Source organism: Telmatherina bonti (assembly GCF_933228915.1).
Source record: "Telmatherina bonti genome assembly, chromosome: 17".
Classification (NCBI taxonomy): domain Eukaryota; kingdom Metazoa; phylum Chordata; class Actinopteri; order Atheriniformes; family Telmatherinidae; genus Telmatherina; species Telmatherina bonti.
The window spans coordinates 1,440,058-1,458,032 of NC_136615.1; the positions used below are offsets into that span (position 1 = coordinate 1,440,058).

General features: G+C 42.8%; 1 protein-coding gene across 1 annotated transcript in view; it reads right to left on the reverse strand.

Annotated features, from left to right (window-relative positions):
* The window catches only part of apc (APC regulator of WNT signaling pathway), a 144,102-nt gene extending 126,716 nt beyond the window's left edge, over positions 1–17,386 (reverse strand). The window contains exon 1 of the mRNA XM_079256877.1: positions 17,192–17,386. The gene's annotated coding sequence lies outside the window, so the exon portion shown is untranslated. The remainder of the gene's footprint in view (positions 1–17,191) is intronic.
* Positions 17,387–17,975: the final 589 nt, after the last annotated feature.

Below are 17,975 nucleotides of genomic sequence, written 5' to 3' on the forward strand. Positions count from 1 at the left end.
GCCGGGTTCTGCCGGAGGTTTCCTTCCTGTTAAAAGGGAGTTTTTTTCCTTCCCACTGTCGCCAGTGTGCTTGCTCAGGATGGGAGATTGAGTTGGACTCAACTCAATCTGTTGGTTTCCTTATATAGGCTGTTATGAATTGGCCTTCATTATGTTTTCCCCTCTGTCTGTAAAGCGTCTTGAGATGGCATTGCCGTGATTTGACACTATATAAATAAAGTTGGATTGAATTGAATCCATTCATGCGACAGTAAAACCCGTCCCTGGTGTAGCAGAGCGGTGTGCAAAAATAAAACCCGTCCCTGTCTAACTGAACAGTTTTCTTTTAGCATTCCATAGCTATGCTACACTCGTTAGCTTATGATCATTTTGGAAACAAACACTGTAGTACCAGTATACTACTGAGTACTACACACTGCAGCTGCCACACAGTCTGCTGGCAGATCTGGGATTAGTGATCAATCACCCATTCATTTGATCACCTAGTGATCAGTAATGATGCTGCAGCCAATTCTGGGTCAGAGTGCTGATCAATAACTGCTGAAGTCATTAAAGGACATAAAAACAACATCTCCTCCATTAGTCAGCCATTTTCTCTCCCTTCTCCCTCGTTCATTGGATCCCAGTTCCTCCAGTTCTCCCCATTAGCCATACTCCCCACCCACCCTCCTCCATCATCCCTCCATCCCTTCTCTTCTCCTTCTGTCTGTCCGCAACAAAAAAACCCTCAATGAATTCCATTCAAAGAACGCCAGCCACCAACAAACAATGAGAGAAGATACCCCCCTACCCGCTCCTTTCCGTCCTCCTCATTCCCCCCTCGCCCCCTCCCTCAGTAAGCCTGTCATTCCCGGGTAAGAAAGGGGGACAGATGGACGGATAAAGGATGGAGAGATGGAGGATAAAAAGAGAAAATGGCAGCTCACCCCATCGCTGTCGCCTCCATCAACCTTCTTCTCTGTCTGACTGAGGACAGTCAGCTGGGCCGGCAGCAACCAATCAGGAGCCACAGTAACACAGAGAGGAAGGGGGGGCAAGGGGGTTACCTCCCTACTCCCAGTATGCTTTGCTTCACATAATGCAGACAGCCTGAATGGCTAAACGATAAGTTTTTCAGTCAGATTAGCTGATGGTAGCGTTCGCTGATTCAGTCTTCTGTAGAAAGATTATTTATCTTATTCCCAACTCCCATGATGCCCTGCCTGAATGATGGCGTGGACCAATCTTATTCCTACCCATGATGCCCTGCCTGAATGATGGCGTGGACCAATCTTATTCCTACCCATGATGCCCTGCCTGAATGATGGCGTGGACCAATCTTATTCCTACCCATGATGCCCTGCCTGAATGATGGCGTGGACCAATCTTATTCCTACCCATGATGCCCTGCCTGAATAATGGCGTGGACCAATCTTATTCCTACCCATGATGCCCTGCCTGAATGATGGCGTGGAGCAGAACTGGCTTCTTCTCTTTTACATGCGAACAGTGCAAACTAATGCAGTTTCTGGTCATGTATGGGAATAAACATGTGGGAACGCCGCCTGTCAGAGCCTTAACGGGGCAATATGACCGCTGCCTACTGCGGACGAGGGATGGGAGGATAACCTGGAGAGGTGGCCGGCGAGCACGTATACCACCATATTTAGCTGCTTCACTGACTCGGTTGCTTCTACGGTGAAGTGATGAACAACCTGAAAAGCTATGAGGCGTATCGACACAGTCATAAGGTCGGGGGCGTGTTGTTAAAGAGGTGGGACACCATCTTATTTATTGTAAAGCTGACATCGAGCCAAAGCGTTAACGTCCCGCATCACCGAGCTGGGGTGTCAATTTTAACGCCAGGTGGCCGGTTATCTGAACGCCAACACCTGGAGCTGGACATTTGACGTAACACAGACTTTACAGATACATGAAACATCTCCAGAATTTCTACTTTTCACACATTCTCTACGGCGTGCCGGGTGGTCTCTAGGGCGTGGGTGGTGTTCATATCACTGTTGTCGTTGCCACTGATTTAGCTGGTCTGGTTGTTCATGCAGCCGCGAACAGCACAACGCGTACTCTAAATCCACAAGATGGTTTTAGTAAACTCCACATTGTGAACCGCAAACAGGAGAAGTGTCCAGATCACATGAAAACAGAGGAGCCTCAGGGATCGGTGCTCGACCCTCTTCTCTTTCCACTATCCACCTCCTCACTCGGTGCAGTTCTCATGGCTTCTCCAACCACTACTTTGCAGATGACACTCAGCTTTTCCTCTCCTTCCCACCAGACGACACAACGTCTCACTGAGAATATCAGCTTGCCTTGCTGATGTCTCTGCATGGATAAAGGATCGCCACCTTCAGCTCAATCTGTCCAAGACAGACCTCATTGTCTGTCCAGCCGATCCTTCCTTACCTCCACAGATACGTGTGAAGCTCCACTCTATCACACTTGTTCCTACATCTGCTGCCTGGAATCTGGGTGTCATGGTGGATGACCAGCTGACCTTTAAGGTCCATGTTGCCTCGGTTGCCCGTACCTGCCGATGTGCTCTCTACAACATCAAGAGAATCAGACGTACCTGACAGAACATACGACCCAGCTTCTGGTTCAGACTCTGGTCATCTCACGCATAGATTACTGCAGTTCCCTACTGGCAGGTCTGCCTGCATGCTGGTTAAACCTCTGCAGATGATCCAGAACCAGCAGCACGTCTGGTCTTCAACCAGTCCAAACGGACTCGTCATTCCGCTGCTAATCGCTCTTCACTGGCTTCCAATAGCAGAGCATCAGATTGAAAGCTCTGCTTCTGGTTTACAAAACAATAAGTCAAATGTCTCCTGTCTACCTTCACTCCTTAATCCAGAGCTACACTCCCTCTCCACAGCTACGCTCCACCAGTGAAAGATGCCTAGCGTTACCATGACTATGTGGGACTAAATCACCACCAGACTCTTTTCTTCTGTTGTTCCACGATGGTGGAACGACCTGCCGAACTCTGTCCGACCTGCAGAGTCCTGATCTGCTTTAAGCTGAAGACTCAGCTGTTTATTTCTGCTCTTAGTTTAACTGTGTTTATTAGAGGAGTTGGTCTAAAACAATTTGGCTTTGAGCCTTGACGTGACAGAGACAGTCGACCACATCTGTTTCGACACAGTGCCATACGAAGATCACGTGAAGGACAACAGCTCCTGCACAATGACGGAGCTGCCGGGTTCCTCCAATTCTAGCAATGGTGAGATGCTGCAAACCCTGCCCCTTTTATTAAAGCTCTCCGATCCAAATAGAAAACCGAGGTAAGGTCACCCAGCTGAAAACCAGCTTCATTTGGGTTAGTTAGGCAGATTACACCGGGTTAGTTAGTCCCACAGACTGTATATAAAAGATGGGCGGAGCCTCCGTGACGTCACCTGTAGGTTTCTGAAGAGCTGAATTGAAGCTCGGTGGGCGGTTCCTACCATCACCATCTTAGCAGGGGCATGCGTGTCGTCTCACCCGGAAAATATAAATATGGGCAAAGAGGTGGAGCTGAGAGGGGGGCTGTGAGCGTCATGGTGGATGATTGACATCGAGCGAACGCCGAGCTTTTTGTAACTAAGAGCTAACCGAGCTAACCCGGAGATAACAGGAGCGAACCAGCTAACAGAGGTAAGCGGGCTAAAGCTAAGTCACATTGTTAACCGGCTAAAAACCGCAGTTGTTCTACGTTCTTCTGACTTGAAGCGGGAGATCGGGAACCTGTCAATCAAAAGGACACGCCCCTAAATATGCCAAACTTCGAGATTAAATTACTTTTAAACGGGCGAGTTAGAAAAAATTTCACTCTCCCCACAGTTGTCATGAAAGTAAACCTGACCTATTAAACCTAAAATGGATTTTTGAACCAGGCTGTAAACATGTTAAGTAAACGTGTTTATTTCTGCTGTAAACGTGTTTATTCCTGCTGTAAACATGTTCATTCCTGCTGTAAACATGTTCATTTCTGCTGTAAACGTGTTTATTTCTGCTGTAAACGTGTTTATTCCTGCTGTAAAAGTGTTTATTCCTGCTGTAAACATGTTCATTCCTGCTGTAAACGTGTTCATTTCTGCTGTAAACGTGTTTATTTCTGCTGTAAACGTGTTTATTTCTGCTGTAAACGTGTTTATTTCTGCTGTGAAGTTGATCTTTTTAACGTGGGAGTCTATGGTGATTCACTCTGTTTTGGAGCCCCTAGTGGATGAAGGGGGAACTGCGGGTTTATGCTTCCCTTTTTATCGCCGAAGGTTGCTGATTGGTTAGTCCCACCTCAACCTGTTCCTACACCAACCTGGTACCACACCGTCCTGGTACCACCCCAACCTGGTACTACACCATCCTGGTAATACACCTTCCTGGTCCCACCTTAACCAGGTACTACACTGTCCTGGTACTATGTCACCATCTACTCTTCGTCTTTATTCAGAGCAGGATTGTGTGTACACATTACTACACAAATACTACGCTCCGGGATAATTCAAGAGTTCAAAGATGTTGGGCAAGTACAGAAAATTCTGATAGGTACTCCATGAATACTGGGAACATCAATAAGTAGTCCTAGTAGTACTACAGCTGTGTACGACTGAAATGACAGCTAAAGTACTACTAAAACTAGCTGCATTTTTACTACAGTACTCCTGAAAGTAGCTGCAGTATTACTAGGGTACTGCTAGAGTACTACCGAAACTAGCTGGAGTATTACTAGCGTATGACTGAAACTAGCTGCAGTATTACTAGAGTACTGCTTAAACTAGCTGCAGTATTACAAGAGTACGACTAAAACTAGCTGCAGTATTACTAAAGTACGACTGAAACTAGCTGCAGTATTACTAAAGTACGACTGAAACAAGCTGCAGTATTACAAGAGTAGGACTAAAACTAGCTGCAGTATTACTAGAGTACTGCTGAAACTAGCTGCAGTATTACTAGAGTACGACTAAAACTAGCTGCAGTATTACTAGAGTAATGCTGAAACTAGCTGCAGTATTACTGGAGTACTGCTGAAACGAGCAGCAGTATTACTAGAGTACTGCTGAAACTAGCTGCAGTATTACTAGAGTACTGCTGAAACTAGCTGCAGTATTACTAGAGTACAACTAAAACTAGCTGCAGTATTACTAAAGTACGACTAAAACTAGCTGCAGTATTACTAGAGTACTGCTGAAACTAGCTGCAGTATTACTAGAGTACTGCTGAAAGTAGCAGCAGTATTACTAGAGTAATGCTGAAACTAGCTGCAGTATTACTGGAGTACTGCTGAAACGAGCAGCAGTATTACTAGAGTACTGCTGAAACTAGCTGCAGTATTACTAGAGTACTGCTGAAACTAGCTGCAGTATTACTAGAGTACAACTAAAACTAGCTGCAGTATTACTAAAGTACGACTAAAACTAGCTGCAGTATTACTAGAGTACTGCTGAAACTAGCTGCAGTATTACTAGAGTACTGCTGAAAGTAGCAGCAGTATTACTAGAGTACTGCTGAAAGTAGCAGCAGTATTACAAGAGAAATACTGAAACTAGCTGCAGTATTACTAGAGTACTTCTGAAACTAGCTGCAGTATTAATAGAGTACTGCTGAAACTAGCTGCAGTATTACTAGAGTACTGCTGAAAATAGCAACAGTATTTCAAGAGTACTACTGAAACTAGCTGCAGTGTTACTAGAATACTGCTGAAACTAACTGCAGTATTACTAAAGTACGACTGAAACTAGCTACAGTATTACTAGAGTACTGCTGAAACTAGCTGCAGTATTACTAAAGTACTGCTGAAAGTAGCAGCTGTATTTCCAGAGTACAGCTGACAGTAGCAGCAGTATTACTAGAGTACTGCTGAAAGTAGCAACAGTATTTCAAGAGTACTACTGAAAGTAGCTGCAGTATTACTAGAGTACTGCTGAAAGTAGCAGCAGTATTACTAGAGTACTGCTGAAAGTAACAGCAGTATTACTAGAGTACTGCTGAAAGTAGCAGCTGTATTTCCAGAGTACTACTGAAAGTATCAGCAGTATTACTAGAGTACTGCTGAAAGTATCAGCAGTATTACTAGACTACTGCTGAAAGTAGCAGCAGTATTACTAGAGTACTGCTGAAACTAGCAGCACTATTACTAGAGTACTGCTGAAACTAGCAGCACTATTACTAGAGTACTGCTGAAACTAGCAGCAGTTTTACTAGAGTACTGCTGAAACTAGCAGCAGTATTACTAGAGTACTGCTGAAACTAGTTGCAGTCTTACCAGAGTACTGCTGAAAGTAGCAGCAGTATTACTAGAGTACTGCTGAAAGTAGCAGCAGTATTACCTGAGTACTTCTGAAAATAGCTGCATTATTACTAGAGTACTGCTTAAAGTAGCAGCAGTATTTCCAGAGTACTGCTGAAAGTAGCAGCAGTATTTCCAGAATACTGCTGAAAGTAGTTGCAGTTTGACTACAGTACTGCTGAATGTAGCAGCAGTATTATTAGAGTACTGCTGAAACTAGCAGCAGTATTATTAGAGTACTGCTGAAAGTAGCAGCAGTATTACCAGAGTACTGCTGAAAGTAGCTGCAGTATTACTAGAGTACTGCTGAAACTAGCTGCAGTATTACTAGAGTACTGCTGAAAGTAGCAACAGTATTTCAAGAGTACTACTGAAACTAGCTGCAGTATTACTAGAATACTGCTGAAACTAACTGCAGTATTACTAAAGTACTGCTGACAGTAGCAGCTGTATTTCCAGAGTACAGCTGACAGTAGCAGCAGTATTACTAGAGTACTGCTGAAAGTAGCAACAGTATTTCAAGAGTACTACTGAAAGTAGCTGCAGTATTACTAGAGTGCTTCTGAAAGTAGCAGCAGTATTACTAGAGTACTGCTGAAAGTAACAGCAGTATTACTAGAGTACTGCTGAAAGTAGCAGCTGTATTTCCAGAGTACTACTGAAAGTATCAGCAGTATTACTAGAGTACTGCTGAAAGTATCAGCAGTATTACTAGACTACTGCTGAAAGTAGCAGCAGTATTACTAGAGTACTGCTGAAACTAGCAGCAGTATTACTAGAGTACTGCTGAAACTAGCAGCAGTTTTACTAGAGTACTGCTGAAACTAGCAGCAGTATTACTAGAGTACTGCTGAAACTAGCTGCAGTATTACTAGAGTACTGCTGAAACTAGTTGCAGTCTTACCAGAGTACTGCTGAAAGTAGCAGCAGTATTACTAGAGTACTGCTGAAAGTAGCAGCAGTATTACCTGAGTACTTCTGAAAATAGCTGCATTATTACTAGAGTACTGCTTAAAGTAGCAGCAGTATTTCCAGAGTACTGCTGAAAGTAGCAGCAGTATTTCCAGAATACTGCTGAAAGTAGTTGCAGTTTGACTACAGTACTGCTGAATGTAGCAGCAGTATTATTAGTACTGCTGAAACTAGCAGCAGTATTATTAGAGTACTGCTGAAAGTAGCAGCAGTATTACCAGAGTACTGCTGAAAGTAGCTGCAGTATTACTAGAGTACTGCTGAAACTAGCTGCAGTATTACTAGAGTACTGCTGAAAGTAGCAGCAGTATTACCAGAGTACTGCTGAGAGTAGCTGCAGTATTACTAGAGTACTGCTGAAACTAGCAGCACTATTACTAGAGTACTGCTGAAACTAGCTGCAGTATTACTAGAGTACTGCTGAAACTAGCAGCAGTTTTACTAGAGTACTGCTGAAACTAGTTGCAGTCTTACCAGAGTACTGCTGAAAGTAGCAGCAGTATTACTAGAGTACTTCTGAAAATAGCTGCATTATTACTAGAGTACTGCTTAAAGTAGCAGCAGTATTTTCAGAGTACTGCTGAAAGTAGCAGCAGTATTTCCAGAATACTGCTGAAAGTAGTTGCAGTTTGACTACAGTACTGCTGAATGTAGCAGCAGTATTATTAGAGTACTGCTGAAACTAGCAGCAGTATTATTAGAGTACTGCTGAAAGTAGCAGCAGTATTACCAGAGTACTGCTGAAAGTAGCTGCAGTATTACTAGAGTACTGCTGAAACTAGCTGCAGTATTACTAGAGTACTGCTGAAAGTAGCAGCAGTATTAGTAGAGTACTGCTGAGAGTAGCTGCAGTATTACTAGAGTACTGCTGAAACTAGCAGCAGTATTACTAGAGTACTGCTGAAACTAGCTGCAGTATTACCAGAGTACTGCTGAAACTAGCTGCAGTATTACTAGAGTACTGCTGACAGTAGCAGCGGTATTATTAGAGTACTGCTGAAAGTAGCAGCAGTATTACAAGAGTACTACTGAAACTAGCTGCAGTATTACTAGAGTACTTCTGAAACTAGCTGCAGTATTACTAGAGTACTGCTGAAACTAGCTGCATTATTACTAGAGTACTGCTGAAAGTAGCAGCAGTATTATTAGAGTACTGCTGAGAGTAGCAGCACTATTAGTAGAGTACTGCTGAAACTAGCTGCAGTATTACTAGAGTACTGCTGAAACTAGCAGCAGTTTTAGTAGAGTACTGCTGAAACTAGCAGCAGTATTACTAGAGTACTGCTGAAAGTAGCAGCAGGTTTTACTAGAGTACTGCTGAAAGTAGCAGCAGTATTACTAAAGTACTACTAAAACTAGCTGCATTTTTACGACGGTACTCCTGAAAGTAGCTGCAGTATTACTAGGGTACTGCTAGAGTACTACCGAAACTAGCTGCAGTATTACTAGCGTATGACTGAAACTAGCTGCAGTATTACTAGAGTACTGCTTAAACTAGCTGCAGTATTACTAGAGTACGACTAAAACTAGCTGCAGTATTACTAAAGTACGACTGAAACTAGCTGCAGTATTACTAAAGTACGACTGAAACAAGCTGCAGTATTACAAGAGTAGGACAAACTAGCTGCAGTATTACTAGAGTACTGCTGAAACTAGCTGCAGTATTACTAGAGTACGACTAAAACTAGCTGCAGTATTACTAGAGTAATGCTGAAACTAGCAGCAGTATTACTGGAGTACTGCTGAAACGAGCAGCAGTATTAGTAGAGTACTGCTGAAATGAGCAGCAGTATTACTAGAGTACTGCTGAAACTAGCTGCAGTATTACTAGAGTACAACTAAAACTAGCTGCAGTATTACTAAAGTACGACTAAAACTAGCTGCAGTATTACTAGAGTACTGCTGAAACTAGCAGCAGTATTACTAGAGTACTGCTGAAAGTAGCAGCACTATTACTAGAGTACTGCTGAAAGTAGCAGCAGCATTACAGGAGTAACACTGAAACTAGCTGCAGTATTACTAGAGTACTTCTGAAACTAGCTGCAGTATTACTAGAGTACTGCTGAAACTAGCTGCAGCATTACTAGAGTACTGCTGAAAGTAGCAACAGTATTTCAAGAGTACTACTGAAACTAGCTGCAGTATTACTAGAGTAATGCTGAAACTAGCTGCAGTATTACTAAAGTACTGCTGAAAGTAGCAGCTGTATTTCCAGAGTAAAGCTGACAGTAGCAGCAGTATTACTAGAGTACTGCTGAAAGTAGCAACAGTATTTCAAGAGTACTACTGAAAGTAGCTGCAGTATTACTAGAGTACTGCTGAATGTAGCAGCAGTATTATTAGAGTACTGCTGAAAGTAGCAGCAGTATTACCAGAGTACTGCTGAAAGTAGCTGCAGTATTTCTAGAGTACTGCTGAAACTAGCTGCAGTATTACTAGAGTACTGCTGAAAGTAGCAACAGTATTTCAAGAGTACTACTGAAACTAGCTGCAGTATTACTAGAATACTGCTGAAAGTAGTTGCAGTTTGACTACAGTACTGCTGAATGTAGCAGCAGTATTATTAGAGTACTGCTGAAACAAGCAGCAGTATTATTAGAGTACTGCTGAAAGTAGCAGCAGTATTACCAGAGTACTGCTGAAAGTAGCTGCAGTATTACTAGAGTACTGCTGAAACTAGCTGCAGTATTATTAGAGTACTGCTGAAAGTAGCAGCAGTATTAGTAGAGTACTGCTGAGAGTAGCTGCAGTATTACTAGAGTACTGCTGAAAGTAGCAGCAGTATTACAAGAGTAATACTGAAACTAGATGCAGTATTACTAGAGTACTTCTGAAACTAGCTGCAGTATTAATAGAGTACTGCTGAAAGTAGCAACAGTATTACTAGAGTACTGCTGAAAGTAGCAACAGTATTACTAGAATACTGCTGAAACTAACTGCAGTATTACTAAAGTACGACTGAAACTAGCTACAGTATTACTAGAGTACTGCTGAAACTAGCTGCAGTATTACTAAAGTACTGCTGAAAGTAGCAGCTGTATTTCCAGAGTACAGCTGACAGTAGCAGCAGTATTACTAGAGTACTGCTGAAAGTAGCAACAGTATTTCAAGAGTACTACTGAAAGTAGCTGCAGTATTACTAGAGTGCTTCTGAAAGTAGCAGCAGTATTACTAGAGTACTGCTGAAAGTAACAGCAGTATTACTAGAGTACTGCTGAAAGTAGCAGCTGTATTTCCAGAGTACTACTGAAAGTATCAGCAGTATTACTAGAGTACTACTGAAAGTATCAGCAGTATTACTAGACTACTGCTGAAAGTAGCAGCAGTATTACTAGAGTACTGCTGAAACTAGCAGCACTATTACTAGAGTACTGCTGAAACTAGCAGCACTATTACTAGAGTACTGCTGAAACTAGCAGCAGTTTTACTAGAGTACTGCTGAAACTAGCAGCAGTATTACTAGAGTACTGCTGAAACTAGCTGCAGTATTACTAGAGTACTGCTGAAACTAGTTGCAGTCTTACCAGAGTACTGCTGAAAGTAGCAGCAGTATTACTAGAGTACTGCTGAAAGTAGCAGCAGTATTACCTGAGTACTTCTGAAAATAGCTGCATTATTACTAGAGTACTGCTTAAAGTAGCAGCAGTATTTCCAGAGTACTGCTGAAAGTAGCAGCAGTATTTCCAGAATACTGCTGAAAGTAGTTGCAGTTTGACTACAGTACTGCTGAATGTAGCAGCAGTATTATTAGAGTACTGCTGAAACTAGCAGCAGTATTATTAGAGTACTGCTGAAAGTAGCAGCAGTATTACCAGAGTACTGCTGAAAGTAGCTGCAGTATTACTAGAGTACTGCTGAAACTAGCTGCAGTATTACTAGAGTACTGCTGAAAGTAGCAGCAGTATTAGTAGAGTACTGCTGAGAGTAGCTGCAGTATTACTAGAGTACTGCTGAAACTAGCAGCAGTATTACTAGAGTACTGCTGAAACTAGCTGCAGTATTACCAGAGTACTGCTGAAACTAGCAGCAGTTTTACTAGAGTACTGCTGAAACTAGCAGCAGTATTACTAGAGTACTGCTGAAACTAGTTGCAGTCTTACCAGAGTACTGCTGAAAGTAGCAGCAGTATTACTAGAGTACTGCTGAAAGTAGCAGCAGTATTACCTGAGTACTTCTGAAAATAGCTGCATTATTACTAGAGTACTGCTTAAAGTAGCAGCAGTATTTTCAGAGTACTGCTGAAAGTAGCAGCAGTATTTCCAGAATACTGCTGAAAGTAGTTGCAGTTTGACTACAGTACTGCTGAATGTAGCAGCAGTATTATTAGAGTACTGCTGAGAGTAGCTGCAGTATTACTAGAGTACTGCTGAAACTAGCAGCAGTATTACTAGAGTACTGCTGAAACTAGCTGCAGTATTACCAGAGTACTGCTGAAACTAGCTGCAGTATTACTAGAGTACTGCTGACAGTAGCAGCAGTATTATTAGAGTACTGCTGAAAGTAGCAGCAGTATTACTAGAGTACTGCTGAAACTAGCTGCATTATTACTAGAGTACTGCTGAAAGTAGCAGCAGTATTACAAGAGTACTACTGAAACTAGCTGCAGTATTACTAGAGTACTTCTGAAACTAGCTGCAGTATTACTAGAGTACTGCTGAAACTAGCTGCATTATTACTAGAGTACTGCTGAAAGTAGCAGCAGTATTATTAGAGTACTGCTGAGAGTAGCAGCACTATTAGTAGAGTACTGCTGAAACTAGCTGCAGTATTACTAGAGTACTGCTGAAACTAGCAGCAGTTTTAGTAGAGTACTGCTGAAACTAGCAGCAGTATTACTAGAGTACTGCTGAAAGTAGCAGCAGGTTCTACTAGAGTACTGCTGAAAGTAGCAGCAGTATTACTAAAGTACTACTAAAACTAGCTGCATTTTTACGACGGTACTCCTGAAAGTAGCTGCAGTATTACTAGGGTACTGCTAGAGTACTACCGAAACTAGCTGCAGTATTACTAGCGTATGACTGAAACTAGCTGCAGTATTACTAGAGTACTGCTTAAACTAGCTGCAGTATTACTAGAGTACGACTAAAACTAGCTGCAGTATTACTAAAGTACGACTGAAACTAGCTGCAGTATTACTAAAGTACGACTGAAACAAGCTGCAGTATTACAAGAGTAGGACTAAAACTAGCTGCAGTATTACTAGAGTACTGCTGAAACTAGCTGCAGTATTACTAGAGTACGACTAAAACTAGCTGCAGTATTACTAGAGTAATGCTGAAACTAGCAGCAGTATTACTGGAGTACTGCTGAAACGAGCAGCAGTATTAGTAGAGTACTGCTGAAACGAGCAGCAGTATTACTAGAGTACTGCTGAAACTAGCTGCAGTATTACTAGAGTACAACTAAAACTAGCTGCAGTATTACTAAAGTACGACTAAAACTAGCTGCAGTATTACTAGAGTACTGCTGAAACTAGCAGCAGTATTACTAGAGTACTGCTGAAAGTAGCAGCAGTATTACTAGAGTACTGCTGAAAGTAGCAGCAGCATTACAAGAGTAACACTGAAACTAGCTGCAGTATTACTAGAGTACTTCTGAAACTAGCTGCAGTATTAATAGAGTACTGCTGAAACTAGCTGCAGTATTACTAGAGTACTGCTGAAACTAGCTGCAGCATTACTAGAGTACTGCTGAAAGTAGCAACAGTATTTCAAGAGTACTACTGAAACCAGCTGCAGTATTACTAGAATACCGCTGAAACTAACTGCAGTATTACTAAAGTACGACTGAAACTAGCTACAGTATTACTAGAGTACTGCTGAAACTAGCTGCAGTATTACTAAAGTACTGCTGAAAGTAGCAGCTGTATCTCCAGAGTACTGCTGAAAGTAGCAGCTGTATCTCCAGAGTACTGCTGACAGTAGCAGCAGTATTACTAGAGTACTGCTGAAAGTAGCAGCAGTATTACTAGAGTACTGCTGAAAGTAGCAGCAGTATTACTAGAGTACTGCTGAAACTAGCTGCAGTATTACTAGAGTACTGCTGAAGCTAGCTGCAGTATTATTAGAGTACTGCTGAAAGTAGCAGCTGTATTTCCAGAGTACTTCTGAAAGTAGCAGCAGTATTACTAGAGTACTGTTGAAAGTAGCAGCAGTATTACAAGAGTACTACTGAAACTAGCTGCAGTATTACTAGAGTACTTCTGAAAGTAGCTGCAGTATTACTAGAGTACTGCTGAAACTAGCTGCAGTATTACTAGAGTACTGCTGAAAGTAGCTGCAGTATTACTAGAGTACTGCTGAAAGTAGCAGCAGTATTACTAGAGTACTGCTGAAAGTAGCAGCAGTATTACTAGAGTACTGCTGAAAGTAGCAGCAGTATTACTAGAGTACTGCTGAAAGTAGCAGCAGTATTACTAGAGTACTGCTGAAAGTAGCAGCTGTATCTCCAGAGTACTGCTGACAGTAGCAGCAGTATTACTAGAGTACTGCTGAAAGTAGCAGCAGTATTACTAGAGTACTGCTGAAACTAGCTGCAGTATTACTAGAGTACTTCTGAAACTAGCTGCAGTATTACTAGAGTACTGCTGGAAGTAGCAGCAGTATTACAAGAGTACTACTGAAACTAGCTGCAGTTTGACCAGAGTACTGCTGAAAGTAGCAGCAGTATTACTAGAGTACTTCTGAAAATAGCTGCATTATTACTAGAGTACTGCTGAAAGTAGCAGCAGTATTACTAGAGTACTGCTGAAAGTAGCAGCAGTATTACTAGAGTACTGCTGAAAGTAGCAGCAGTATTACTAGAGTACTGCTGAAAGTAGCAGCAGTATTACTAGAGTACTGCTGAAAGTAGCAGCTGTATCTCCAGAGTACTGCTGACAGTAGCAGCAGTATTACTAGAGTACTGCTGAAAGTAGCAGCAGTATTACTAGAGTACTGCTGAAACTAGCTGCAGTATTACTAGAGTACTTCTGAAACTAGCTGCAGTATTACTAGAGTACTGCTGGAAGTAGCAGCAGTATTACAAGAGTACTACTGAAACTAGCTGCAGTTTGACTAGAGTACTGCTGAAAGTAGCAGCAGTATTACTAGAGTACTTCTGAAAATAGCTGCATTATTACTAGAGTACTGCTGAAAGTAGCAGCAGTATTTCCAGAGTACTGCTGAAAGTAGCAGCTGTATTTCCAGAGTACTGCTGAAAGTAGCAGCTGTATTTCCAGAGTACTGCTGAAAGTAGCAGCAGTATTACTAGAGTACTGCTGAAAGTAGCAGCAGTATTTCAAGAGTACTGCTGAAACTAGCTGCAGTATTATTAGAGTACTGCTGAAAGTAGCAGCAGTATTTCCAGAGTACTGCTGAAACTAGCAGCAGTATTACTGGAGTACTGCTGACAGTAGCAGCAGTATTACTAGAGTACTGCTGAAAGTAGCAGCAGTATTACTAGAGTACTGCTGAAAGTAGCAGCAGTATTAAAAGAGTTCTGCTGAAAGTAGCTGCAGTATTACTAGAGTACTTCTGAAACTAGCTGCAGTATTACTAGAGTACTGCTGGAAGTAGCAGCAGTATTACAAGAGTACTACTGAAACTAGCTGCAGTTTGACTAGAGTACTGCTGAAAGTAGCAGCAGTATTACTAGAGTACTTCTGAAAATAGCTGCATTATTACTAGAGTACTGCTGAAAGTAGCAGCAGTATTACTAGAGTACTGCTGAAAGTAGCAGCAGTATTACTAGAGTACTGCTGAAAGTAGCAGCAGTATTACTAGAGTACTGCTGAAAGTAGCAGCTGTATCTCCAGAGTACTGCTGACAGTAGCAGCAGTATTACTAGAGTACTGCTGAAAGTAGCAGCAGTATTACTAGAGTACTGCTGAAACTAGCTGCAGTATTACTAGAGTACTTCTGAAACTAGCTGCAGTATTACTAGAGTACTGCTGGAAGTAGCAGCAGTATTACAAGAGTACTACTGAAACTAGCTGCAGTTTGACTAGAGTACTGCTGAAAGTAGCAGCAGTATTACTAGAGTACTTCTGAAAATAGCTGCATTATTACTAGAGTACTGCTGAAAGTAGCAGCAGTACTTCCAGAGTACTGCTGAAAGTAGCAGCTGTATTTCCAGAGTACTGCTGAAAGTAGCAGCTGTATTTCCAGAGTACTGCTGAAAGTAGCAGCAGTATTACTAGAGTACTGCTGAAAGTAGCAGCAGTATTTCAAGAGTACTGCTGAAACTAGCTGCAGTATTATTAGAGTACTGCTGAAAGTAGCAGCAGTATTACTAGAGTACTGCTGAAAGTAGCAGCAGTATTAAAAGAGTTCTGCTGAAAGTAGCTGCAGTATTACTAGAGTACTTCTGAAACTAGCTGCAGTATTACTAGAGTACTGCTGGAAGTAGCAGCAGTATTACAAGAGTACTACTGAAACTAGCTGCAGTACTACTAGAGTACTGCTGAAAGTAGCAGCTGTATTTCCAGAGTACTGCTGAAAGTAGCAGCAGTATTACTAGAGTACTGCTGAAAGTAGCAGCAGTATTACTAGAGTACTGCTGAAAGTAGCAGCAGTATTTCCAGAGTACTGCTGAAAGTAGCAGCTGTATTTCCAGAGTACTGCTGAAAGTAGCAGCTGTATTTCCAGAGTACTGCTGAAAGTAGCAGCAGTATTACTAGAGTACTGCTGAAAGTAGCAGCAGTATTTCAAGAGTACTGCTGAAACTAGCTGCAGTATTATTAGAGTACTGCTGAAAGTAGCAGCAGTATTTCCAGAGTACTGCTGAAACTAGCAGCAGTATTACTGGAGTACTGCTGACAGTAGCAGCAGTATTACTAGAGTACTGCTGAAAGTAGCAGCAGTATTACTAGAGTACTGCTGAAAGTAGCTGCAGTATTACTAGAGTACTTCTGAAACTAGCTGCAGTATTACTAGAGTACTGCTGGAAGTAGCAGCAGTATTACAAGAGTACTACTGAAACTAGCTGCAGTATTACTAGAGTACTGCTGAAAGTAGCAGCTGTATTTCCAGAGTACTGCTGAAAGTAGCAGCAGTATTACTAGAGTACTGCTGAAAGTAGCAGCAGTATTACTAGAGTACTGCTGAAAGTAGCAGCAGTATTACTAGAGTACTGCTGAAACTAGCAGCAGTATTACTAGAGTACTGCTGAAAGTAGCAGCTGTATTACTAGAGTACTGCTGAAAGTAGCAGCAGTATTACTAGAGTACTGCTGAAAGTAGCAGCTGTATTACTAGAGTACTGCTGAAAGTAGCAGCAGTATTACTAGAGTACTGCTGAAAGTAGCAGCAGTATTACAAGAGTTCTGCTGAAAGTAGCTGCAGTATTACTAGAGTACTTCTGAAACTAGCTGCAGTATTACTAGAGTACTGCTTAAAGTAGCAGCTGTATTTCCAGAGTACTGCTGAAAGTAGCAGCAGTATTACTAGAGTACTGCTGAAAGTAGCAGCAGTATTACTAGAGTACTGCTGAAAGTAGCAGCAGTATTACAAGAGTACTACTGAAACTAGCAGCAGTATTACTAGAGTACTGCTGAAACTAGCAGCAGTATTACTAGAGTACTGCTGAAAGTAGCAGCAGTATTACTAGAGTACTGCTGAAAGTAGCAGCAGTATTTCCAGAGTACTGCTGAAACTAGCAGCAGTATTACTGGAGTACTGCTGAAAGTAGCAGCAGTATTTCCAGAGTACTGCTGGAGTATTGCCCCGCTAACACCGCCGGTCATTCTCCGCTTTTAGTCCCGGGATGAGTCGACACCAGTCCGCTGTCTGAGCGGCTGTGAATGCGGGTCTTGGTAACTCTGGATGGGCTCTGGTATGTCCTCTGGTATGGTGTGTTCTCAGTCCGGTCCAAACACCCGAACCACTGGTGTGTCCTCTGTCCGGTCCAAACACCCGAACCGAGCCGGACAGAAGGTGGGCTCAGAGCTAAGCTAACGGCTAGCAGCGCTTACCTTCCCGGTGTATCTTCAGATACAGGACCGTTCAGTGAGATATCCCCCCGACATCCACAGCGGACACACAAACCGTCAGAGGTGGCGAGGGGCCGCCATGAGTCCGGTCCGGTCCGGTCCGGTCCGAGAAAGATGAGTTGAACAAAGTTTAACTGGACTTTCTGGTGGTGGAGACGTTGTCTGTGCTGCACTCCGCCATCTTGTTTCTCTGTGTGTTTCAGCGCCGCTGTGAGGACCAGCTGCTCTTCAGTCCAATACACAATGAACCGAACCGAACCGAACCGAACCGGTCCGGTCACCACATGCCGCCGACAGTCCTCAGTCACTTTTCACATGCAGACCTACTCTCACTCCAAAACACGTCACCTGTACTCACCTGTCTGCTGCATGGTGAAGAAACATCTCTTTGTTGTGATTGGCTGCTGAAGATCAGCCTCCATGTTCTGCTTGTTCGGAACCGGTCCAGAACCTGCCCAGGTTGGGTCCTGAGCCCGCCCAGAACTGGCTATGTTTGGATCCGGAACTGGACCAGGATGGCGCCAGAACTGGCTATGGTTGGGTCCAAAACTGGCCAAGGTTTGTCCAGACCTAGCCTAGGTTGGGTCCAAAACTGGCTTAGGTTGGGTCTAGAACTGGTCTAGGTTTGGTCCAGAACTGGCCTAGGTTGGGTCCAGAACTGGCTAAGGTTGGGTCCAGAACTGGCCTAGGTTTGGTCCAGAACTGGCCTAGGTTGGGTCAAGAACTGGCAAAGATTGGGTCCAGAACTGGCCTAGGTTTGGTCCAG